The sequence below is a fragment of the Bacillus rossius genome (assembly GCF_032445375.1).
Source record: "Bacillus rossius redtenbacheri isolate Brsri chromosome 9 unlocalized genomic scaffold, Brsri_v3 Brsri_v3_scf9_1, whole genome shotgun sequence".
In the NCBI taxonomy this organism is placed as follows: Eukaryota; Metazoa; Arthropoda; class Insecta; order Phasmatodea; family Bacillidae; genus Bacillus; species Bacillus rossius.
In genome coordinates, this window is record NW_026962012.1 from 3401670 (window position 1) to 3428350 (window position 26681).

The 26681-nt window shown below is 41.1% G+C and overlaps 1 protein-coding gene across 12 annotated transcripts in view; it reads left to right on the forward strand.

Moving 5' to 3' along the window:
• Positions 1 to 26681, forward strand: part of LOC134542726 (NAD kinase-like) — a 238143-nt gene that overhangs the window by 115133 nt on the left and 96329 nt on the right. The window contains exon 1 of one of the 12 annotated variants that reach the window (XM_063387218.1): positions 1042 to 4087. The exons of the other annotated variants lie outside the window; for them this stretch is intronic. The gene's annotated coding sequence lies outside the window, so the exon portion shown is untranslated. Of the gene's footprint in view, positions 1 to 1041; positions 4088 to 26681 lie in introns of those variants that run through there. 12 annotated transcript variants of the gene reach the window in all.

Here is a 26681-nt window from a genome sequence, read left to right on the forward strand (position 1 = left end):
TGGACGTACTGGAACAACACAAAGCATAAATGCCCGGGTAAGGTTACGAACCCAAAATTACTGCGAACCCAGTATTACAGTTGTTTTCTTGTAAATGTACAAATATCTGTAATTTTACATGAATATTTTTGTTCCATTTACAAAAAAAAAGTCAGTGTGGAAACGCGCGGAGTTAGCGAGTTTTCCCGGTGTCGGCTGCGGTGCGTCGCTGCTGCGCGACAGAGCGAGCTGGCGCATGCGCAGAGACTGGTCTCCCCTTCCAGAGGACCCTGCTTCGAATCCTATCCGACCATCCTGATCCCAGGGTTTCCGCGGTCTCTCGGGACCGTACCTACCTTACTACAGTGCCGTGGTCCGATATTCCTGATCTGAGTAGTTGTGTGACATTCTGTAACGACATCTTTTCCGATGGGATCTGAAGCTCGGATAAACTCCAAATGAACATTTTGAAAGGTTATCCTAACAATCATTTTAACGTGGAATTTAGGAGGTTATCTCATATTTATCCATTTTAGCGGGGTTGGCAGCCATGTAATCGACCATCCGCGAGGTTTTTTTTTTCTCCTGAAATAAAACCTATATGAAACAACCCAGTCTATGACCCACTTGGTTTTTTTTAAAGTAGCCTATTGATATAAAGAAAAAATTGAACAAAAATAATGTGATTTATAATTGGACATTAATAACACGTACAAACTACGAATGTACATGACATGCACACAAAGGTACAAAAAAAGCTGATTTCAGCTTATTATAGCAAACTCCCTAGAAATACATGCAAGTAAAAGATAAATAATATTAAATTCATTAAAAAAAACTAAGAGAGTAGACAACAAAACAAAAGATTTTCGTTTGGCTTCATATTAACATGTTCATGGTAAAAATAGTTTTTAGAAAGCCCATCAAAATGCGGACTGTTTGAAGACTGAACCCAGGAAATTTCAAAACAATCCAGGGTTTTATTGGGAAAAAAATTCCACGTGGGTTTTTTTTTTTCCTTAAAAAAAGCCCGTGTTTCCCCCCTGATCTTGAGCTGTAGCATTTATTTTGTGTGTGCTTGTATCCGAAGATACACGAACGTGGATTATTCCATAGGATAAGGAGGGCGATATTATTTGGGCTTGTGATTCGGGCTAAGTGAAAAGTATGAAGGCCGCCTCATAAGATGGCCGCCCTTGGCCGTGCAGTGCAGCTGATGTCACTCGTCTGAGCCGTCACGTCTGTGCCGAATAATTAGTTCTCCTCGTGCGTCATCGGCGCGCACCGTCTGCCGAGCGTCTCGGCGACTCCATTCCACCCAGCATCCACCTTTATATGTATTTGTAATGGGTATAGGCATAGGCGTACCCAGGAGGGGTGTTTTGGGGGTTCAAACCCCCCCCCCCCCCCCCTCGAAATAAAGGCGAGAATATTATGAACACTCATGTCATTCGAAACTCATTTTCTGAAGTTTCACACCGAGCGACGAGAGAGAACGTCACCAAGCAGCCCAATTGGTAAGTTAACGTAAACAAATTTGAATTGCAGTGGTTGGTTCATGATTGTCCACTACAACTTCCATATCGACCCGGAGAATGTGGTTACTGAAATTGCAAAAAAAAAAAAAAGTATTCTGTAAAAAGTTTGTAAGCTTAAAAAAGTTTATCATAAACAATTATTTTTTGGTGTTTATGCAGTTTTTCTTAAAAATCAGAACCCCTCCCACCCCGAAAAAAAATCCTGGGTACGCCTATGGGTATAGGTCGGGATTGAAAGGCGCCATGTTGTTCTCAGCAGATTTTAGTTTATATCAACATTTTAAAAAGTTTTATTTTCAAGTATTATTTTGTTAAAACTTTTTGTATGATTTAGTGGAATGCCTGAAGCTTCAAGTAACTGGCTACCAAGGGTGGGCAAGCTGCCTCCTTTACGAAGTAAAGAAAAAAATATGTGAGCGAGTGTTTCAGTACTCGCCAGTGGTGTGTTACATCAGACCCCGGTAACGAGCAGATTCCTGCGTTGTCATGTTGCAGACACACTTATAATACGAAACTCAAGCCTCGGACACGGAAAAAACGACAAAGTTTCTGGCGAGGAACTACCATTTTTGCCTATTAAAACAGAATTGAGATTTGTCTATATTTCTTGGCTACAACGCCGTTTCAAAATGGCTAAAAATGGTAAGTACAGTATGCTTTTAAACAGGGTGACGATTGGTCGGGAAATTCGGGAAAACCTGGAATTACCCCGGAATATTTTGCCTCTGGAAAAATACTGGAAATACCCAGGAATTTATTCACCCCTCGGGAGATTTGCTATTCTTCCATACTGTAATTATACGGATACATGTTGAGTATAGTTTATGAATGGTTCACGCATTGCTGAAAAAAAGCATGTTAAAGTAATTGATTATGTACATCTGCAATTGATATCGATATTGAATATATATCAAATAGCAATGAATTGTGTAATAAATATTTATTTTTAGAATAAGAGACGACATGGGAGAGTCAGCATTTACAGACGAAAGCGTGATCGGTAATCCTGACGCCATTCATGTTTACGTGTGTGACTGTGACGCTCAGAGAAACGTTTGCAGAACCTGACGCCATAGCGCAGCAGAATTAAGATTGTTTACCGTGCGTAATTCCAATTGTCTTTAAAAAAAAAAAAAAAGTTTAATATTTTTTTTTTCATTGGATAATTTATGGATTCATTTTATTAAATTTTCATACGGTATATCTTTTAACTAATTGTTGTTTGGTTTTATAACAGCTAATACTTTTTTAGGTGTAAACTTTTATCTTGTCAATAGTTGGCAACACTTCATATAATGCACCAATATCATTGTATCTGCAATGTGCATTTGTACGGAAAGTAACGTAATTCAGCATTTTGTTAGGATATGTTTACGTAGGCAGGCTTGGAAGTAAATTTAAATTTTAAGTATAATTTAGTATTACAAAGAACGCATAGACTTAGTATAGAAAATGAGTTAAATATTCTGGAAAAATGAAAATAAATTTCTGGAAAACCTGGAAATACCCAGGAATTTTATTCTAGGGTTGGAGTAGTCACCCTGTTTTAAAGCAACTTTCAATTAATATTTTCAAAATGTTATGCATTTAAAATGTTCACCAACATTTAAATTATTTTAATGCGTCAACAGAAATGCTAAACGTGTAAAAGTATAGTAGTAATCTTCCGAATCCTGGATGACTGTATTAGAAAGTTTAACTCCATCTGATGCGCGCTCTTAACGTAGTATTCTTTAAAATAAAGCATAGCGCGATAAATACACGAAAATGGTGTTTTAAAACTACATTTCCGGACGCCAATCACACGTAGTTTCCGCACACGCCGTTTGAATCGCTGCGGGGGCAGCCACGTCAACTATTTACTCATTCGATGAGCAGAGCTAAAGGTTTAACTATATAATGAAAAGGCTCCGATAAATGCGCAAAAGACTTGAAAAAATAAATACTAAACCCCGCCTGAAAAAATAAATACTAAACCCCGGCTCTGGACGTGATTTTAGACAGTGAATTTTATCAAAATACTGCTCATTTTGTTAAAAATTCAGTTAACAGTTAATACTATAAAATTTCCCTTTTCCTCAATGAACTTTGTTTAGCGCTATCTTATCCATAGCAAAAAAAATAATAATAATTCAGAGAACGTATTTCCGTTGTGCGTGATTTTGCCGTGCCGTGCGCGTGAGTAAGTCATCCGGGAGTATCATGTTCTGACGGACCGTGAATCTTACCTTCCCCTCCGCTTTGTTTAGTTCGAATTTCTTTCTCTCGGCCGCGGTGGCCGAGGCGTGGTGTTTCATGCTTCGGATGCAGATAGCAGCGCAGCGACGCGACGGGGCCTGATGGCGCTGGTCATTTTTACAAAGCGCGTGCTCTGGTTGAGCCTTCAGTCGCCAACTGGGTGGCGTCCGTGGTGTAGCCCCTGCATCGCCGGTTTGAAAGTACTTTGGTTTGAAAAAAAAGGGGGGGGGGGGATCAGTTTATTTGGTGGAGCGTTTATATAAACCTTTATTTCCAAAATAAAAGAAAAAAACCTGCAGTGTGTGTTTCCAAGTGCATCGTTTATCTGCTACGTAAGTAATACGTTATTTTTAGAGACCTTTATAACTATTGTTATTTTCAGATGCCAGGTTAGAATTAACAAAAGTTTGCGTAATTACGTCGATATCATGTATTCATTGGCTGCTATCACATTTCACTTCTCCGGGTCGCCCATGATTCGGTCAGATGGTTTTTATTTATGTGTAAACATCTTAGCTCTCTATTATCTTTGAAAGATTTGTGCAATGGGAGTGCATTACTTGATGTAAGCTTTTGGACATACGCCATTGCTATTATGGAATATTAAGTGGTGTTTATATCCTGTTGACAACAGCAATGTTTTGCTTAATTTGTGTTTTTGTCTTTCGTGTTTTTTGTAGTTTTCTTCTACAGACATACATGTGCTTTAGCAATGGCGTATGTCCAAAAGCTTACATCAAGTCATCTTAGCTCTCGGTATTTATGGCATTTTGTGTTAAAAGTTCTCGTTAAAATGTAACTGAAGTCTATGAACGGAATTGTGACACAAATGGCGGACCCACGTGTAGCAACATAAACCCGTATATAGTCACTTTCGTAAACATTAGAGAACATGCCAAACGTATTATGTTTTACTACTCTGAATTTATTTTATAAACTATAAGTCATTGTGAAAGTAATCTCAACTTTTAAAATACCCAAGAAAACTGGTATTACAATCATTTATGCACTTAATAAAACTCTTTAACACGTGCTGACAGAGAACGCAAGTCTAAACCGGTGGACTTGGAGATTTGAAATTTAAAGGAAGAATTCCTTGATTACCCTAGGGGTGCATTTAGGAGGGATTTTTTTAATGCCATTCCTAAATGCGGGAAAAGGGGTGGTAAAGTTGATAGAAAATAAAACCAATGACTCATCATGAATTCTTAGTAACTGTAAGACCTAAAGACTTGAAATTTGGCATGCGAACTCCGTTTACTACGTAGACACCCGCTAAGAATAGATCTTACGTTTTTCAAGTATATGCCCTAAATACTTGGAAATCGGCAGTGATGTTCCTACATTTAAAAGCTAAAGTGTGTATTTCGCGTTTAAAAATTTTAGGTATGTACTTGAAAAGTGAATATTTTATTGATCAGTATACTTATCACGCTCGGCATTATTTGAAATAATTCTACTATATATTTTGTGTCCGAGTTTATATTATAAGTTTATTTGCAACATGAACATTTGAAATCTTTAATTTGCTTTTACCGAGGTTAGATGTTCACATATCACCCGTGAGTACTGTAAGACTCGCTTTTATTTTTACTCTGCATTTCTTTCAAACAAACCTGACATGTGTGTTTGGTTTCATGTACTTAATAACACATATATACTTATATATATATATATGTGTGTGTGTGTGTGTGTGTGTGTGTGTGTGTGTGTGTGTGTATGACTTGTTTTCGTCAAACAAATGATTTAAGAACGAAGTTTTGAAAACAAATTAAAAAACTTTAAGTATAAAATGTTCACTTTCCTTTTCTTAAGCAATAACATTACTTAAATTTATGTGTGTGAACATTGTCATTCTGAGATTTTAGTTTGACAAAAAAAATTGCCTTTAAAATTCAATAATAAAGAAAAAGTTCTCATTAAAAACTTATATAATGGTTATACTGAGCCCTTTCATTCACAAAATCCTGACTACGGCCCTGGTTGAGATGCACTTGTTCGAGTTCCTAAACAGATAATGGATGCTGTGGAAAAAGTCTCCTGATGCTAGGTAGTCATACCGGAGAGTATTAACTAATCGCCATGATGTTCTTTATCATGATTTCGCATTTAGTTTGTTTTGGCCTCTTTTTCTCACGAATACTGCTTAGAACTATGTATGCAGCACATACACCCGCGCCCACATACCAGATTTGCTGGCAGGGGGAGGGGGGGATAACCGCAGTTGTAATGTTGCACATCATATACTTGTAGCGCCAGTTTTCGCCGGTGCCTAGAGAAGCTGTCGTAATCTCTCTCCTGGGTCAATCTGCCGAGTGGCGTCACCCGAAAACGACGAGTGCGGTTTCTCTGAACGCTGAACGTAGCGGAAACTTCATAGCCGCACTTTGTTTGTGAGAATGAGCCATTGTTTTCGTGTCACGAGTGCACTAAAGACACAAAAACACACACGTATACGCACATACATAACACACCTACACATACATACACAAATTGTCAGAGGAACCACACTCTTAGTTTTCGGATGACGCCACATGGCAGACCATTTGGTTAGAAGTGCGGAATTTTAAACTATAAAATGAAACGGCTCCGATAAACGCGAAAAAGACTTGAAAAAATACTGAACCCAGTCTTTAGATGTGATTTTCGACAAGGAATTTCACTAAAATACTGCCCATATTGTTAAAATGCAACAAAATTTTCCCTTTGTATTTGTGAACTTTGGTTCGCGCTATCGGCCACAGATGGCACACCGTGGTAACACATTTCCGTTTCATGCGACTACATCAATATGTTGAACTTATTGTTTCATGATAAAATTGCCGCGGAAGTTGCTCGATCTAATGCGAACTTTACATTCAGCGCAGACGAGTGGTGTTGATAGATGCCGGCGGCTGCTTTGATCGGCTGCGCCACCGCCTGCCAAAGAAAGCGCGCGGGCGTTCTGCGCAGCGTTGCCGCGCGCACTTTCACCGCAGCATCTGGCAACACCGCGGCACGCCGCTTCCTATGGTCGAAGGGAACGACGCGCGTTTGTTTACGTCCGAGATTTTTCTCTTTTGGGTCACAAGGCGTCGCAATGGAAACACTTCGTGAATTGACCGAACATTGTTTTGGTATGTCTGAGGGCCAATTTTCCATTGCTGGTTTTTAAACTTGCGTGATAGCTGTCGGATAACCTTAACTGAAAGACCAAACTGCTGTTAAGAACGTGATCATATATTTTTTTTAATTTTGCCGATGGGAAACTACAATTTACAAAATTACCATATCAATCAGTAAAAACCAAAGACATTGCTAGAGTTCAGATGGAGCATGTGATAGCGAAAGTGAAGCTAACCAAACCGGATTGTCACCAGGCTGTTAAGTTAGTAACCAACGACTTGGAAACTTGCAGAGGGCACATGCCACAACACCTAGGGTTTCAATCAACACATTAATTTTACTATTTGCAGGTGATACATAATTCTCAATAACGCACCACTCTTAAGAAACTCACGATCCCATGGTCCTAAATGAACAGAGCAATAGCAGCAATACGTCTGAACGATCACAAAACACATTCTGATAATTTACTAATACTGAACGGCCTTTAATCAAATGGTTAATGACCGTGTTCAGCTGCGTCATAAGCGACAGGCAAAGGTATGTATATGCACGCCCAACAAGTTGCACTTCATGTTAAATTTAAAAAAATCATTTTTTTTTTCTTTAATTGCTCAAATAATTTTTATTCATTTATCGGTCCATTTGTTTCCTCACTTCATGCAGGGTAGGCAAAGCCTTAAATTTTTTAATGACAATAAAATTAAAAAACAAAACAAATCAAATAAATTAAATAAAAAAATCAATCTTTAAAGGAAATACCTTTTATTAATAAATGTATGTTCATAAATAAATTATACGCCAATTAATCGTTTTTATGAACTGCGCAACTGGCAAATAAATAAAAACTAGATGGTTTTCTTTCACTTAGAATTATAGTTTATCTTACAATCTGCCTGTTTCATTGTCTCGCGTGTAATTAAGTTTCTCAAAGAACATATACAAATAATATCGTTTGAATAAATTATGTTTAATTTTGCTTATTATATGTATAACAATTACACTGTGATAAAAAAACTTCTAAGGAAATTTTAATAAAAGCCCTAAGTTAATTTCTGGGCTCGGGTGTTTGTAGACACTCGGAAGAACGTTCCTTTAAATATTTTATTTTAATTTCCCTGGCTGTTCCTTGTTTTTCCCTGATGCTTGACAGCCTGCAAGTGTGTGTGTGTGTTCTACGACAGTAGCGATGGCGCGCAGGCCGTACCTACCGCGCCGCTAGAGTGACGTGTGGCAACCGGGGGGGGGGGGGGGGTGGAATGCCGGTCTTGACAAAGGCGATGTCGTCACACGCTTGCGTGTAGTGTTGCCAACTCCCGCACCGAAGCGAGACAATGACATTTGGCCCTGGCCTTCATAACGCTCCGCTGACTCAGCAAGAAACAGGAAGGAGAAAAAAATATATATTAACAGCATATTTCGCAGCTGCTGGAACTGCTACGCTGTTTATGACACGTAATTTTCACCTTAAGTTTACGAAGAGCGCTGGCTACGAACTGCCCAGAAGATCTTCTTAAAATCTTTGTAAGTTTTCGGGTACTGATTTTACTTCCTTGGAACATTAACTTACACGAGTCATCTTGAAATGTTGCCAAAAAAAAACCTTGACTTGATGTAAGCTTTTGGGCATACGCCATTGCTAAGCACATGTATGTCTGTAGAAGAAAACTACAAAAAACACAAAAGACAAAAACACAAATTAAGCAAAAAAATTGCTGTTGTCAACAGGATATAAACACCACATAATATTCCATAACATGAATATGGTTAACAAACAAAGAAAAACAAATGTGGTGTTTATATCCTGTTGACAACAGCAATTTTTTTTGCTTGATTTGTGTTTTTGTCTTTTTTGTAGTTTTCTTCTACAGACATACATGTGCTTAGCAATGGCGTATGTCCAAAAGCTTACATCAAGTCATGCACTCCCATTGCACAAATCTTTCAAAGATAATAAAAAAAAAGCCTTGTTTGCCCATAGCAAACACCATGGAGTTAGGAATTTTCTGAAGACGGCATACTCCGCCATCGCTATATTGCCACGTCCGAAACATAGCGCAATTGGTGCCTGGTCACGTCTGATTGTTAGAAAGTATGAATTAGAATCTCCGTCGTAAAACAGTCACTTCAATAAAACTGTTTACACTACACAGACACTGGGCGTCTAACCAACATGACGCAGACCATGAACTGAAGGGAAAAAAAGTTTCACCCGGTTATCATATAAAAAAAATAAACGCTCTTCCTCCTTTCACGTTTTTTGTTTACCACATTCACAACCGAACACAGAACTGTGGAGTCGAGGTCGGCATATTTTCTGGAACTACGAAGAAGTCCTTCGTGAATTCTTGTTTGAAAAGTGCGTAAATTTACTGCAATTTCCAACAGTGTGGTTGGCATAGTTAACTGAGTTACGCTTTGGGGCAACGTTCGTCTTTTGAGTACTTTTGCTTCGTCGTGTTAAATATTGTGGAGTGTTGTCAATAAGCACGAGCTTCGAACTGTGGTATGTCAGGAAATTTTTTATTAGTGATTTTCATGCCATGCCTATGCGTAATAAATTATAATCACAAACTCTTATGACCACCAAAATATTTTTAAAAAAATTGTTTTGTTAATTACAGCGGTCTTTTCATTGATTGAAGTTTTAAAGTGTTTACTAAACTTACTTGACTTTCTAAACAAAATACTTCAGCAAAGGAGATTATTAAGCCGTAAATGATATATATTTTTTTAGGGAAGTTTTGAAGAAAGACTAGCTATTGCAGATGTTACCATGACCAGGCTTTCGGTATATTTCGTTCATGTTTCATATATCCCAAAACCATTGTCGTCTAAAATTTTAATGGACATTAGTGTTGTAATTTTAAAAAAATACTTCCAGACTGATGTATTATGTACAAAGATGGAAAATCTCGTCCGATTTCGTTCATATGGTGGAAATGGGAAAGGTTTTCGAAGTGAAACTTCTTTACTCAGGGGGCAACAATTTTAGAGCGTTACATAAATTCCTATCGCACGAGGGGAATAGTTAGGTATGTGATGGGGGAACCCGTAGAGAAGAGTGCTTCAGCCATTCCAACGCATGCGCTAGCGGTCGAATGGGATGATAGGGGGGGGGGGGAAGGGGGGGATAGGTACGTAGCGGAGCATGCTACATGCTAGTTGTAACGCCCGGACAGGGAGACGGCAGGGGAGAGGTAGAAGTGACGCAGCAGCGATGCTACGGAATTCTCGTAACGCTGCTTGTGTTTTCTCCTCAGTTTTCGTAACGGCTGACGATTAACGCTGCCACATTTATTTTATTTAATTTAAATAATCTACAATCAATTTATTTATTAGTGTGGAAAAGAGGTATTGATTTGTGCAGTTGAGTTAAGAATTATCATTCATTTTTATGTGAATGGTTTGATCGAAAAATGGAAATTTATCTCTATCTATACCTAAAACGCAAGAATTTGATTTTTTTTTCATCGTGGACTTCACATGCACAATTTTTTTTAGTCTGAGAAATAATTGCAACTCCCTTAAAATGACAAATGTTGCATCAATTTGAAGCTGTTTTCTTCAAAGGTTGTATTCGAAAGTCTTGAGCTAGTTTATTAGTTAGTATACATAAATAAAGATAAGTGTAGTCGTGACATGTTGCGGGGGCCTTCTCGCGTGAGCACTGCCCTGCGAAGAACAATGGTGTGGAACTTGCCGCTAACAGTCGTGGATTTAAGAGTTGGGCGGGTAAGTCGACTAAAAAGTTTGCTTGTGTAACAGCTAGCAAAACAAGAACAGGTGTCAGGCTTCAGTTTCTGATAACAACGAACATGCATATTGCAACAGGCTAGGAAGGCCAGCACACAGTTCCACGGTATTTCTTAAAATTTCCCAATGACTGTCTTCTGGATGGACTGCCAAATGGCGGGAAGCCTAATATTCGTGTAAATTGAATCAGACGCCCGAACAGTTCCGAACATAGCCGAAGTTGGCAGCTCTCTCGAGCTACTTCGCGGTCGCGATAAAAAAAAATTAGCGAGAATCCATACAGTCTAATTTTAAGTGTGTTTTAATACAAACCTTACATTACCAACCTTTTATTTCAGTTACGATCACATATACTTACAAAAACTTATCCTCCAATTTCCCCCCCCCCCCCCCCCCCCCCGGGCCCAAAAAAAAAGTGTGCATAGTCCACACGCTACAGAAGTGAAACTTATTTTTATTGGGTACAGATAAAGATAAATTACTGTTATATTTTTATTAAACAAGAGATAATAGTTGAGAATAGTAAGAATGCGGGTATGATCTCAAATGAAAAAAAAAAATTTTTTCAGCCCTGTACTCATCCATTTACTAGCAATTTGTGGCGCATCTTTTGGCGGTTTATTCCCACATTGCCTTTGATAATACTCTTATTTGCTTCTCCTTTTTTTTTAAATTATTTTTAGGCATGATGTTAAATTACGATCTCGAACTGAATAAAATACAAGAATATAAAAACACACTAATCAAACAAAAATTACATTTAAAGACTATTTCACCAGTTTATAAGTCATTTTGGCATTTCAAATCAGTGTTCACATACCAAAAATAAATCACTTTTTAAGTCTATTTGTCTTTTTTTTTACATTTTCAATCACACTATTCACATAAAAATGAATTGTTATAATGTTAAGTGCACAATTCAGTATTTTACTCACGAATAAATATATTTATGATACTTTAAATAAATAAAAATAAATATGGTAGCGTCAATCGTTAGCCGTTACGAAAACTGAGGAGCAGACAAACACAAGCAGCGTTACGGTTATTCCGTAGCATCACTGCTGCCTCTTTTATACCTCACCCCTGCCGGCTCCCCTTCCGGCCGTTACAACTAGCATATAGCATGCTACGTACATACCACCCTCCCCTTGCCATCTCCCCAGTGCATGAGTTGTAGTGGCGTTGCCTCTGAAGCACTCTCCTGCTCTACCGGTTCCTTCACCACGTACCTAACTGTTCCCCTCATGCGATCGGAATTTTTTTAACGCTCGAAATTTGTAGGCCCCTTAGTAAAGAAGTTTCACTTCGAAAACTAAGTCCGGGTGATGGGCTGCCGACCGCCGCGCCGGGGCAGGGCTTCTCGCGGGAGCACCGCAGCACCTCGCACGGCCCCCAGTAGAGCGAGCCGCGTGTTGCTGGGCCGGCGGGCGGGTTAGACCTCGGACCTCCGCCACGGAGCCCGCAGCTGGCCGTGAGTAGCACGATACTGTTTCTGCTTTAAGTTAATTGTGACTGCCTGCTACAAATCGTTTTCCCTTCCAAATCATCGGCGTTTAGAAACTTACTTTTGGGTCTGACTTCATCTATAATAATACTTTTAATATTCATTATGGCTTGGTCTTTCAAAATCGAAACGAAGAAAAAGTTTCAATATTAAACTATAATGGCATAAGAACTGTTGGAACCTATGTGACGCATTTCGGCCCCTCTCATCCTTGTCTTGTGGTAGGTCTAGAAGTTGATCGGTAGCTTTCACTGGTGACACTAGACGCGGAACCTGTTCACGGGATCCACGCCTGTGATGTTGGAGCTTCTCGCTTCTCGCGGAACCGCGCGGGAGCCGCCGACGGCCGATCGGCCCTGAACGCTCTGCTCGAGGAGAACCGGGTTGCGAAACGGTAATAATTAATGTCCCCGCGCCGGGCGCGAGAACAAGGTTGCTCGTGGCGCGTGATGCAAGGTCGCAGCGTGGGCTTATGCGTGGCTCGGCATCTGTGCTGTCCGCGTCATGCTCTCAGACTTCTCGGCGGTCCCTAAATCGTGTTGATCTTCAGTCATCCTTCATTCTTGTCAGCAGCCGGACACGTGCCGGTCCACGCGTGGACCAACGAGTGGGCGACAAGGAAGGCTTAGCTCCATAAAAGGTTTTGAAATTAAATTTTATATATAAAACTCCATTTATAAGCTAGTTACATCGACAATATAAACGTGCATCGAGGGGTATTGTGACCCTTTGTTCGGAAAGCTTGAGATTATTTGGAATGGAACTGGACACCCGAATTATTCCAAATTTATCCTATATTTTCCGCTCTTTCGAGCAACTTTGCAGTCGGAATAAGAAAAAAATCCTTTTCCGAGAATTCATACTTTTTTCTTCGCACAATTTTAGTGTTCTTAAAATTTCTGACCCCGCATATCCAACTTATATAATAATTATTTTTTTGTTACAATTACCTCAACCTTTCCGAAAGAAGCTAGATTAAATATTTTGCGAGATTTTTTTTTACTTGAAGCTTTTTACGTATAATGTAACAGATTTAACCGGATCTAAGTTATAATTAAACATATAAAAATTAAAAAAAAAAAACATGCACGAACTTGAATTATTCGGGCGTCTGACTCAAGTCAGTGAATTTTAGGTTTCCCAAAAAGATGGTTAGCTATGATAATTTTTTTACGCATCATTTAGATACAGAAAGCGGGCGTGAACTTCACGAAACTTGCGGTCGGATTGTCAGCGGTTGGTTTTGTATGGCGGAACCGCGCTCGCTGGATGGCACACACACACACAGCTGGTGCTCCCGTCGCTGTTTGCTCGTGTTCGTAGGGTTTTTTTTTTTTTTTTTTTGGAGAGAGGTTTAAAAATCTTCAAAAGACACCAACAGGTGGGATTGTTGGTAGTGTCAGATTTTTACTGACTAAAAACAGTCCTCTCTTTCTGCCCTTCTTTTAGGAAGGGGGCCAGACCGGAAACCGCTTTCGCATTACTTCAGCCTGGCCCAGGTTACGCGAATAGGCGCTCTTCTTGGTCAGTTCTCAAGCTTCTTTGCTCTCAGTACTGCTTCGGCGTAGCTCATTGTCTCCCAGTTCCGCGGAGAGCTGCTCATAAGGGGGATTATGTTTCCTGGGCTCAATTTGGCTCCGATTGTTTCTTCGGCCGCTGTTCTTTCTGTCTCCCATCTGCCGCAGCGGAAGAAGGTGTGGTAGGCATTATCGGTGTTTGCTGGGCAGTATTTACACGCAGGGCTGTCTGCTAGCCCCATGCGGTGCAAGTACGCCTCGAAAAGTCCGTGCCCTGTGAGTAGTTGCGTTAGGTAGAGAAGTGTTCGTAGTGGCAGCAGTGGCAGTAGCACAAGGTTGCGGCGGTGATCGGAAACGACGAGTACTCCCGGAGATACGGGCTGTTTACACGTGACTCGTGTCGCACGGCTGCTCGTCGGTTGCGTAACGCCGCTGTTTCCGCGGAATAAGTCACTGCACCGCAGGTTGTTTTAGTGCGGTGGCCTTGCGCACTTTTATTATAATGCATATCTAGGGGCAGGCATTTTGCGCTAAAATATCTGAACACATATTAGACTGCAACAAGGTATACCCGCACCTGTGGTTTCTTCCTTGTGATTGGCGACCGTCTGCGAGAGAAGTCGTTGCCTTATTTGACCGAGCCACTCAAGACGCGTTTGCTTCCACACTGGATTACTGTGATTGGTGTTGTTACAATCGATATGTACCTGGGAGAAACTCACCCAATCACGAAACACAGATGATGCTACAGTGTTTTATCTTTCATCTAGTCTCGAAATCTTCTTGTGAAATATGCATGCCCCTATGCACTGCTGGGTTCTTAAGGGCTAGCCTGATCAATTAGTACAGTTATTTACTACTAATGTCTACACTATAAATTTAAGATTTCGGTCCACAAAAATTAGTCTTACACTTGTCATTGAAACATTTAACACTTTCCACAGGAGCTTGGCTCGACAGTGGCTCACTATTCTGTCCGCCTCTGTCTGCTTCCTTCGCACACTCACCCACACCGCGCCGCAGTGCAGTCCCAACTATCGCTCGTCGCACCCGACTGGCTCGCCAGGCCTTCACTCGCAGGTATCGCCTCCCGATAGGTCTGGTTCGCTCTTCACCTCTCGCTGATCGCACGGGTATCGCCATTATCACACCCCGAAGGAGAGACATCACATAACGTTGTGCGAGTATTGTCCCGCGTTCTAAGGTATGCAAAATAGTCGTTTGTAGAATTTTTTTAAAACTCTTATTAAAGTGTTGTACAGGGGGGGGGGGGATCTATTTTAAAGCTTTGCCAAACTTTGTGCATAAACCTGTTGACAGTCGTGTCACTTTGATATCAGCCAGTTTTTTTTTCTTTCAATTTTCTTTGTGATAAAATAATTGGTGAACACAGCCGACCCGCACGGTAAGAATCTGTGTTAGGAATGTATTTCGTTGGCTTCTTCGAACTATTGTTTGGATGTTTCAGAATTCCACCGAAAGAAGTGGTTGGCGGGTTACGTAAAGGAGAGAGATAACGCTCAGGAGGCAGTGTCTGGGAATTTGTTGTGTGGTCGGTGCGCCTGCAGCCAGCAGTCGTCACAACACCGGGTCATTGGGGGTGGCGTGACTCGCAGGGGCTCTTGCCTACATGGCTCAAACTGATAAGCCGGTCGTCCCAGGTCTCGGGTTACGTGACAGTGGTATGTGATACGTGGTAGGCAGTCGGGTAATGTGGTGAGCGGTGGAATGGCCTTTTAGATTGTAGTACACCGCTCATGGCGCAAGCTGTTGCCAAATCTCTCGCACATTACGAATTTCAGGATATTGTATCTTTGGAATTATGATTTCATTTTAAGAAATCCTATCGTAAGTATAATATTTTATACTATCACGCTTGAAAATTTGTGAGTAATCGCCACTTTTTTTCTCTAACTTACAACAATAACCGTTGTTCACACACATTCATTGGTACAAATTCATGCAAAACACTAACTTGATAAATTAATTAATAACACGTTCCTTTTAATCACTATGCTACAGCTGACCACAGTTGAAACCCATTCTATAAGAGGACCAGAAGAATGAGGTTGGGGCAATTGAGATGACTGGGATGAATTTTATGAGGCCAAACTTATCAAAAAGGTTTTCCTCGTCATCTTGAAGTTTGTCAGCTCTCCACAGCTCTTCTTTCAGGTTTTTCACTTTTCTACATAATTTCCCCAGTTATCTTTTGATACGTGGTCAGAACCTTCTGTTGTGAAGGACTCCATATAATGCGCCTTGAAAATTGTGTTGTGCAGTCTTGCGAACGATTTCACTTGGGCCCATGCCATTTCAATAAGGTCGTGCTCGCAGTGATATGAGGTACAGTTCAACCTACGCTTTTGGTTATTTCCTGTGTGTTTTTATACTTATGTCTTTCCCATTCTATTATGTGTAGCAATTCCCGCTTAATCATTCTGACATCATAAGAAATGCCACTGTCTTGTTGTATCCCCCACACGCCAACGTTGCACGAAATCGGTTCACACATCCTGCCATGGTAAGACGCATTATCTATAACAATAACAATCCCTCTGGAGTGTTTGGCAAACGTTTTTCGGCAAACTACTTTTCACACCGATTACAGTAATTTCATCGTGAACATCAACTGTGTTCTTTTTGCACCAGAAAGTAGGGGCAGCGTTTTGAACACAACCGTTCTCATTACCTGCATGCACTAATGCAAAACGCGCACTCCGCGTTCTTTATGAGGTTTAAGGCCTGAACTAAGGCCTTCAATGGCTGCCTGTCGAGTAATCTTCACTGTTATATCGTTTCTTGCCTTTTCCACACTGAGCCCCACATTTAACCACGACTCCTCTATATAAATAACTGGTTTTCCCTAAATCCCTAAACTTTTTTACTTCTTTCAAGTAGGTATGCCGCCACCGAATTATGTCCGTTAGGTTCTATAACTGCTGTCTTGTCCCCTTTTTAAATACTCAAACCCAATGTCGTCAATAAATCTATGAAGGGTGGTAACTAGAGAAATCTGGCAGTGATTCGTCACTTTTCATTTTCGCTGGAATAATATTTAAAGTGGGGTGAGTGTTAACAAACAGTGTGAACGATCCGCTATAACCCACTCTGTACAATGCCATCGTAGGTTTGTTTACGGGAATTGTTTTGTTTTTCTTTTCGGGTTTACGTTACCATCCTTACTAAGGGTATAATGCCGCTGCATTTCCGTCCTAAGGGCGTAAATAGTTCGTTCGAAAGAGCTGGTTGCTTTGGAAGCTTCATTAATTGCATTGTTTAACTCTTTTTTTTTTTAATCGAATACCTCAACACAATCTTGCGTTCCCTCCTTCGTAGCCTGTCAATGTAGTTCATACCTTCCATAGTTAACATTCGTGTAATCCACATTAACGCAGAAAATAGAATCACAAATGTGAATAAATAACCCGTCAAATGTAACGGTATGTCACAGGACACTGCGTCGTTTGGTCACGAGACACGGCACTTAACTGACAGGCTGGTTTCCAGAAATGCGTGTCGAATTAAATAGCTGAACCAAAGAAGCCTTTCTTTATCTTTGAACTTTCTTGCGGGACAAAATCCCATTTCTCCAAACACACGGCCGTGTTTCCTCTTACGAAGTGGTCTGGAGCGAACCTCTATTACAACGCGGTCTTGCGCCGATAAGACACGTCTTCACAGCAATGGACTCGATAACTGTTGGAGAAATGGAGTTGGTGTTGCTTTTAGAAACAAATTCCATTCTCTGTGAACATCTTTCACGCTTTTGACCTCCATTTATCTTAAATACAAAAAAAAAAAAACGCTTTGCCGCATGTCAACTTTTTTATGTGCCAGTTATTGAAGAAATGCTTTTTAGGAAGAAAAATTATATAACTGAAACATTGAGAAGTTTTGTCTTGATATTTATTTGGTGGCGTTCTAAAACATGAATTTATTAAAATAAAAAATCTGAATTGAATACTTTTCAGTTGGTTAATATTTTTTTTATGTGATACATTTTTGTAATACTTCAAAACAGTTAAGTTTTAAACTGTTTCTGGCGTCTTAAAAAAATCATTATCGAAACTACTGTTTCATTTGATGAAAATGAAAATTGACTAGTAATTCCCGCTTGAGGCAGAGGCAGGGTCTGCATGGATGGAATGGGTCCGACACTCCTAGGAGCTGGCCGTCCTACCCATCGTTTCGACCGGCTTGAAGAATAAGTAATGTTTTTGAAACTTACGCACCTTACCTCACTCACACTACAGTAGCAGTAAAAAAAGATACATTTTTACAAAAAAAATTTGAATCTACCTCAAAGGTCAGGTGCCAACTGCAGTTAATTTTTTGTTATTTCTCCATTTTTTTAATTTTAATTTTAGTGTGTTCAATTTCTTGACGGGGGGGGGGGGGGGTGTTAATCGCCCCTTAACCAAATTAACTAAAACATTTGGTGAAGTGGAGTGTTTGCAATGCGGAAACAGTTTTATTTAAAGAACTGTTTTTATGTGCCTGTTCTAACGAAAGGAATTCTAATTTATTTTCTATTAACCTCACCAGGTGCAGCGAGAGTTTTTTTTTTTTGAAGTTGCAGTTTGTACGTTGCATTATTCACGTCCCTGTTGTGCCATGCCGACCGACAGTTCTTTCTCTCTTTAGACAATATTTAAGTTAGGTCGTAGTCACCCTAGATCAAACAAGCATTTTCGCATAACTTAACAACAAGAGCTTACATTTAGTTAACCTTTGTTAATAAACTAGGCTTGTACCTTTGTGCAATGGGCAGTACTTTCCCTTCTTTTCTTCGCCCGCGGTCGTGCTGCTGACGTCATCGAACTGGTCTGTAGCCGCGCTCCGCTCCGCAGCGCTTGACGCACTGGTTATCCCCCCCCCCCCCACTTTTTTTTTTCCATTTCTTCTGTTCCTCCAGTGCGTGTCTACGGAGCTTACCCAACCTGGCCGACTTTGAGAACACGAGGCGACCCCTCGACCCCTCGCTCGCGGAGTCGCGTGGTCGCGTGGCGCTACCTAACATTCACACCAGTCCACTCCGAGGCCAATGGTGTGTGTTAGGTTTTTACTCGCTCTCTTCTCTCCTGAATCTCTTCTCTCCTGAATCTCTTCTCTCCTGAATCTCTTCTCTCCTGAATCTCTTCTCTCCTGAATCTCTTCTCTCCTGAATCTCTTCTCTCCTGAATCTCTTCTCTCCTGAATCTCTTCTCTCCTGTCTCTCCTGAATCTCTTCTCTCCTGTCTCTCTTCTCTCCTGTCTCTCTTCTCTCCTGTCTCTCTTCTCTCCTGTCTCTCTTCTCTCCTGTCTCTCTTCTCTCCTGTCTCTCTTCTCTCCTGTCTCTCTTCTCTCCTGTCTCTCTTCTCTCCTGTTTCTCTTCTCTCCTGTCTCTCTTCTCTCCTGTTTCTCTTCTCTCCTGTCTCTCTTCTCTCCTGTCTCTCTTCTCTCCTGTCTCTCTTCTCTCCTGTCTCTCTTCTCTCCTGTCTCTCTTCTCTCCTGTCTCTCTTCTCTCCTGTCTCTCTTCTCTCCTGTCTCTCTTCTCTCCTGTCTCTCTTCTCTCCTGTCTCTCTTCTCTCCTGTCTCTCTTCTCTCCTGTCTCTCTTCTCTCCTGTCTCTCTTCTCTCCTGTCTCTCTTCTCTCCTGTCTCTCTTCTCTCCTGTCTCTCTTCTCTCCTGTCTCTCTTCTCTCCTGTCTCTCTTCTCTCCTGTCTCTCTTCTCTCCTGTCTCTCTTCTCTCCTGTCTCTCTTCTCTCCTGTCTCTCTTCTCTCCTGTCTCTCTTCTCTCCTGTCTCTCTTCTCTCCTGTCTCTCTTCTCTCCTGTCTCTCTTCTCTCCTGTCTCTCTTCTCTCCTGTCTCTCTTCTCTCCTTTCTCTCTTCTCTCCTGTCTCTCTTCTCTCCTGTCTCTCTTCTCTCCTGTCTCTCTTCTCTCCTGTCTCTCTTCTCTCCTGTCTCTCTTCTCTCCTGTCTCTCTTCTCTCCTGTCTCTCTTCTCTCCTGTCTCTCTTCTCTCCTGTCTCTCTTCTCTCCTGTCTCTCTTCTCTCCTGTCTCTCTTCTCTCCTGTCTCTCTTCTCTCCTGTCTCTCTTCTCTCCTGTCTCTCTTCTCTCCTGTCTCTCTTGTCTCCTGTCTCTCTTGTCTCCTGTCTCTCTTGTCTCCTGTCTCTCTTGTCTCCTGTCTCTCTTGTCTCCTGTCTCTCTTGTCTCCTGTCTCTCTTGTCTCCTGTCTCTCTTGTCTCCTGTCTCTCTTGTCTCCTGTCTCTCTTGTCTCCTGTCTCTCTTGTCTCCTGTCTCTCCTGTCTCTCCTGTCTCTCCTGTCTCTCCTGTCTCTCCTGTCTCTCCTGTCTCTCCTGTCTCTCTTCTCTCCTGTCTCTCTTCTCTCCTGTTTCTCTTCTCTCCTGTCTCTCTTCTCTCCTGTCTCTCTTCTCTCCTGTCTCTCTTCTCTCCTGTCTCTCTTCTCTCCTGTCTCTCTTCTCTCCTGTCTCTCTTCTCTCCTGTCTCTCTTCTCTCCTGTCTCTCCTGTCTCTCTTCTCTCCTGTCTCTCCTGTCTCTCTTCTCTCCTGTCTCTCTTCTCTCCTGTCTCTCTTCTCTCCTGTCTCTCTTCTCTCCTGTCTCTCTTCTCTCCTGTCTCTCTTCTCTCCTGTCTCTCTTCTCTCCTGTCTCTCTTCTCTCCTGTCTCTCTTGTCTCTCCTGTCTCTCTTGTCTCTCCTGTCTCTCCTGTCTCTCCTGTCTCTCTTCTCTCTCCTGTCTCTCTTCTCTCTCCTGTCTCTCTTCTCTCTCCTGTCTCTCTTCTCTCTCCTGTCTCTCTTCTCTCTCCTGTCTCTCTTCTCTCTCCTGTCTCTCTTCTCTCTCCTGTCTCTCTTCTCTCTCCTGTCTCTCTTCTCTCTCCTGTCTCTCTTCTCTCTCCTGTCTCTCTTCTCTCTCCTGTCTCTCTTCTCTCTCCTGTCTCTCTTCTCTCTCCTGTCTCTCTTCTCTCCTGTCTCTCTTCTCTCCTGTCTCTCTTCTCTCCTGTCTCTCTTCTCTCCTGTCTCTCTTCTCTCCTGTCTCTCTTCTCTCCTGTCTCTCTTCTCTCCTGTCTCTCTTCTCTCCTGTCTCTCTTGTCTCCTGTCTCTCTTGTCTCCTGTCTCTCTTGTCTCCTGTCTCTCTTGTCTCCTGTCTCTCTTGTCTCCTGTCTCTCTTGTCTCCTGTCTCTCTTGTCTCCTGTCTCTCCTGTCTCTCTTGTCTCTCCTGTCTCTCTTGTCTCTCCTGTCTCTCTTGTCTCTCCTGTCTCTCTTGTCTCTCCTGTCTCTCTTGTCTCTCCTGTCTCTCTTCTCTCCTGTCTCTCTTCTCTCCTGAATCTCTTCTCTCCTGTCTCTCTTCTCTCCTGTGTCTCTTCTCTCCTGTGTCTCATATCTCCTGAATCTCTTCTCTCCTGTCTCTCTTGTCTCCTGTCTCTCTTGTCTCCTGTCTCTCTTGTCTCCTGTCTCTCTTGTCTCCTGTCTCTCTTGTCTCCTGTCTCTCTTGTCTCCTGTCTCTCTTGTCTCATGTCTCTCTTGTCTCATGTCTCTCTTGTCTCATGTCTCTCTTGTCTCATGTCTCTCTTGTCTCATGTCTCTCTTGTCTCATGTCTCTCTTCTCTCCTGTCTCTCTTCTCTCTCTTTCTCTTCTCTTCTCCTCTTGGAGAATTTGAATTTTAAATTCAATTTATAGCGAATGTACTGTATTTGATTTGAAGTTTTATTTTGTTTGGTTAAAACAAGTCCAGTGGGGTCCGTCCACAAGGAACGGCTGTCGGCAAGACGAGTGTCTCAGCATCGTAACGAAAAATATGGCTTCACTAACGCGGGAGTGGGGCGCTTGATATTCTCCCTCCTTTCCGCCATCATCGGTTGTTCATTTCTTGAGCTATGCACTTTTTGTTACGCTCCGATGGGTAATCGCCTCAACTTACTCTTTCGGCAGTAAACTCCTTAAATTAAGTCACATCGTTGACTGTACACTCCTGGTGTTTTCATTCCAGATTTCCGTCGCGGAACGTGCGTGAGCAGTGCGGATTTTTTTTTTTTTTTCCGCCGTGCCTCGGGGCAAGACAACTCGCGCTCGCAATCGACGTGGAAGGGGTTCGCCACTTTCTCCGCGTTAAGGGGCCCGCCTACCTGGGCACACATACGGTGTGCAGAGCTTCAGGAAAAACAACGCGATTTCAAAACTACTCAAGATATCCGAGTGGGGCCTATTTACGAATAGCATTTAAGAGTTCGCTGAGGACCGAAAAGTACTTTTAATTTCGGATTAAGTTTTTTAACTGTATTTTTAGAAGCGTTAAAATGCCTAAAACGCGTGTTTTCAGAGTAATTTTTATGCATAAAACAATCAGTACAGATTCTTGAAAGCACTTAAGGGGCTTGCATAACACCTTTATCTTCATTTCTCGGCCATATAATGTTACGGTCACCGCTCAAATTTCACAGTTATCCTGTGACGACGAGACGAATGCGCGCCAGTTCAGAGACTTGCGCTTAGAGGCTATACCGCGCTGGAAGCACCAGGGAGCGTCGCGCTTATCATCCCGCCTCACTAACACACATTCACCCCTGACGAGGCGGGCCCCTTAAGGTGCCCCCCTCGTCAGGGGTGTATGTGTGTTAGTGAGGCGGGATGATAAGCGCGACGCTTGCTGGTGCTTCTAGCACGGTATAACCTCTATGCGCAAGGCTCTGAACTGGCGCGTAGTCTTCTCGTCGTCACAGGATAACTGTGGAATTTGAGCGGTGACCGTAACATTATATGGCCGAGAAATAAAGATAAAGGTTTAATGCAAGTCCCTAAGTGCTTTCAAGAATCTGTACCGGTTGTTTTACGCCTCAAAATTACTCTGAAAACATGCGTTTTGGCCATTTTAACTCTTTTAAAAATACAGTTTAAAAACTTAATCCGAAATCAAAAGTACTTTTCGGCCCTCAGCGAACTCTTAAATGCTTTTCGTAAGCAGACCTCACTCGGATATCTCGCGTATTTTTGAAATCGCGTTGTTTTTTCTGAAGCTCTGCACAACGTATGTGTGCCCGGGTAGGCGGAGCCCTTAACGTTGTCAGTACTGCCGGCGTCTTGCGTCCTGCATCCAGCGGGATTCCCGCTATTTCCACATGTTTTTTTTAAACCGCTTTAAAGTTAATAAACTGATACCATTCGTATAGTTTAATTTGTGTATACGTAGCCTTACTTAAACGTGCCGTCAGCTGAAACTGCTAAATTATTAGGGAGCGCTATAGGTGCTTATTAAGTCTGCTTGAAAACAGTGCTTTTAACTTTGCTTGACTCTTGCAAATAAGTATTTCAACTTCCATGAAGTTTCACGTTTTGTGTAGACTTACATGTACTATCTAATAACCACGGTAAAACTTGAGTTAGCTATTGATACAGTAGCGTATGTATTTATTCTCTGGGGAGAAGGGCATCATTATGCAGATGTTAGCACTGGTTAATAATAGAATCTATATTCGTTATATACCTGTATGTAGTGTAGCTCCTAGTTTCGTTCTGGTTTTTAAGTTTAATCAATTTTCTAATAACATTAGTATTTTTGCACTTGTTTTGTAATTCATATTTTTTGGCCTGATTATTTATTTAATAATTTTATTTATTGTATTCGGCGGTTCGTTTCGAAACATGTCTAAACAAAAATGGCTTTTAAATTGGTAAGACCGCAAATGGCCTGGAAGTTCGTGGAACTTTCTGGTTTAGTATAATATATTTTGTATTTATTATGTGTTAAGTATTTTTAGAGTATTTTATTATATAATTTTTAGCTAGAATTTTTTATAGTCTTGATATTTTATTACGGCTGCCTTAGTAATAGGTGGGTAAATGTAAACGTGTGCCAGAACTATTTTTTGCGTGTGTTTCGACCGGAGGGTGGTCACGTGTTTCCGCGCGAGGGTGGCGGGGGTGGCGGTGGTGGCGGGGCTGGGGATTTGGGGACGCGGCGCCGCGGACGCGCGAATACTTTTAAACCGGGGTTGCGCGAGTGTAACGTATTTTTTGAGAATCTCGCTCGTGTTGCAAAAAGAAGAGCTGTGTAACTACGTCCTGTGAACGACTAATGCAAAAAGGTGTTTGCTGATTTTCAAGATCTTAAGAGTGCCCTATAGTACTGGGTGATGTTGGTGGTCGGGCACGCCCTGTGCTGTATTAGTGTGCTATGCTTTTAGCGCACCCGAAGAAGAAATCCCCTACCAGCTACGGAGTTTCAAGTTTTTGTTGGCCCATTATATTGGCCTACGCCCCTGGGAAAACAGTTCATTTTCATGACTGCGTTAGCGCTGAGCTCAAGCATGCAGTTCAGAGCTGAACCTTGGTATTGGTCTTGGATTCGCGAGATATGACACCCCCCCCCCCCCCAAATGAACTAACATTTAGTGTATTTATCAAGAAATCGCCACCCCCGCTTTCCGGGTCTTTTACGTACTTTTTTAAATTGTTATAAAAACACGTAAACACACGCGAAGAGTTGAACTGACTGTGATAATACTATTAATAAGGTTGAGCCCGGGCTTTAGTTGTTAAATGTTTGTAAAAGGTAGCCGTAATTTTTATGAGGGATGTATGTATGTATGTATGTATGTATGTATGTATGTATGTTATTTCCTTTTACCGTAAAATTTAGGGCATTTTGTATGTTTTGTTTTTTTATATATTTTTATCGGGTTAAGCCCTGTTTTAGAGTATGTTTTGCAAAACAACTCAAGGCCATTGCGTATTTTCCCCTGTATTAGATGTTCATGAATTCTATAGTAAATCGTTAAAATGATAATTTTGTATTTGTGTACGCTACCGCCCAGCCATACTCCTCTATTTCTCTGCTAAAATGTTTTCAAATTTCATAACGGATATAATTTATGGCGCCCTTTTAGACGCGAGAGCTAGTTGGTTAGTTACTGCGGCACCTAAAAATGTTCACGTGTGCGCCCTTTTCGTTCAACTTGGCTCTCCCCGCGGGGTTCTGGAGTTATCACTGACCCAGAGCAAGGGTAGTGGTGACAATAGAGAGATAATTAATAAACTATCACTACTCGGTAATCAGTAGTATAAAATACAAATCGTATTCAAATAAATGTTTTATCTCTTCATTAATTTGAAGAACGCAATTTAAGCCTAATTTTTTGCATTGGTATACGAAAGTGTGATCCCATAGTCTTTGGTCTGACACTTACGTTTCACAAATCTGTGGTCTTTTTTTTTTGTACCAAAAAAAAACATGAGAAAACTCAAATCATCGTTGGGAATCTGGGACAAGACATCGCACCTGTACATCTACCCCGCTCCCCCTCACACACAAAAAAAAGTAGACGCGAATGGATGACTCTGGAAATTGCTTTAATGTGGTTGTCGTCTCGCTAGCATCCACAGTCGGGTCGCGTCTCCGCGTTGGAGCGGCACGCAGCTGTGTTTGTAGGCCGCAGACGAGACTTGCAATCCAGCGTGCGTTGAACTCTGTGATGTGCAGCGACCGCGCAGGGCAACTGCAGGTAGAGCGGACCTGCAACGGCGGGGCTTCTCAGCCGCGCACGCTAATGAGGCGCGGGCCTCGTTTAGTTCCTTATATATTAATTAGTAGAGACATGCAAAATTTGTGGATTCATTTCGTGATAGGCTAGCATCTAAACAACTATACCTTCGTACCGCTTCTGCGAATGGCCCACATTTTATCCGGGAAACTGTGAGCCAATGGGAAACGCTAAACCAAGAAACTGCCGAATTACGGACAGCCTATTTGAGACGTCTCACGCGTCAGTAGCCAATGAACAGGTGTCATTTCCGCGAGTATTTAAAGGACTGTAGAGTCTATCCTAGAGGTCAATGAATCCGCGAATTTTGTAGGTTTCTATTGATTAGCAAACAATTTCCGAGCTTCTCCTTCACCCTTTGTCACAATTTGTCATTTTCTAAGACGATATATATATTTTTTTTTTTTTTTGATGTGTGACATCTTACCTCTCGGTGTACGGCATTTGGTGTGTAATTTCGTGAATGCGATGGAAAGTCAAGGGACGGAAGTCTGTAACAACCACGCTGCTGCCATCTGTGGCGGTTGGCGCGAACCAAATTCCTTGTAGAAAATCAGGTCCGAAACCGGGGTTTAGTATTTTTTTTTCAAGTATTTTTTGCTTTTATCGGAACAGTTTAATAATATAGTTTAAAATTCGCTATGAAAATCTAATGATTCTGTAATTAATGAAGCTGCTCCGGCATTATTCGCAGTAATACTGGGTTCGGATTGCTACCGGGGCATTTATGCTTTGTGTTGTCCCAGCGTCTCCAGTAGTTCAAGTTATTTGTAAACCATTCCCTGAATAGCTTTCCAGTGTTAACTGCGCACATTAATAAGCGTAATAAAACAAAATGAAGGCCAATAATTGAATATTCGATTATTTTTCTATGGTATTAAAAATAATCGTGCTTGAATGAAACATCAATTGAAATAAAAATTTATTCGCTAATTTTCGTAAGAAATACTCAGTATTATTTTTTAAAAAAAAGTGTTTTATATATGCAAAATAAATATAGTTTAAAAAACTAAAGAAACATGCTTTTAAAGATTATCAAACTAAAAAGTAAAAAATATTTTTAAAATTTAATTTATGACAATAGTATATAAGCAATACTAGTATAAACGAGAAAAAAGCTTGAGGCGCTTTGTGCCATATTTTTTGTATATTAAGCGCCCCATGCTTTTTTCTCATTTATACTAGTATTGCTTATATACTATTGTCATAAATTAAATTTTAAAATTATTTTTTACTTTTTAGTTTGATAATCTTTAAAAGCATGTTTCTTTAGTTTTTTAAACTATATTTATTTTTAACTTTTTAGTTTGATATTCTTTAAGAGCATGTTTTTTTAGTTTTTTAAACTATATTTATGTATAATTATCATAGGGAAATGAGTTACCGACACTACCTATTACCATCTGAGATAACTGTTTGGAGTTGCAACGTCACAAAGAAATGGTAAAGTCTCTCCGAATCATTTACAGTTAGATGTATGGATATAATCTTAGAATTAACCGGGAAAA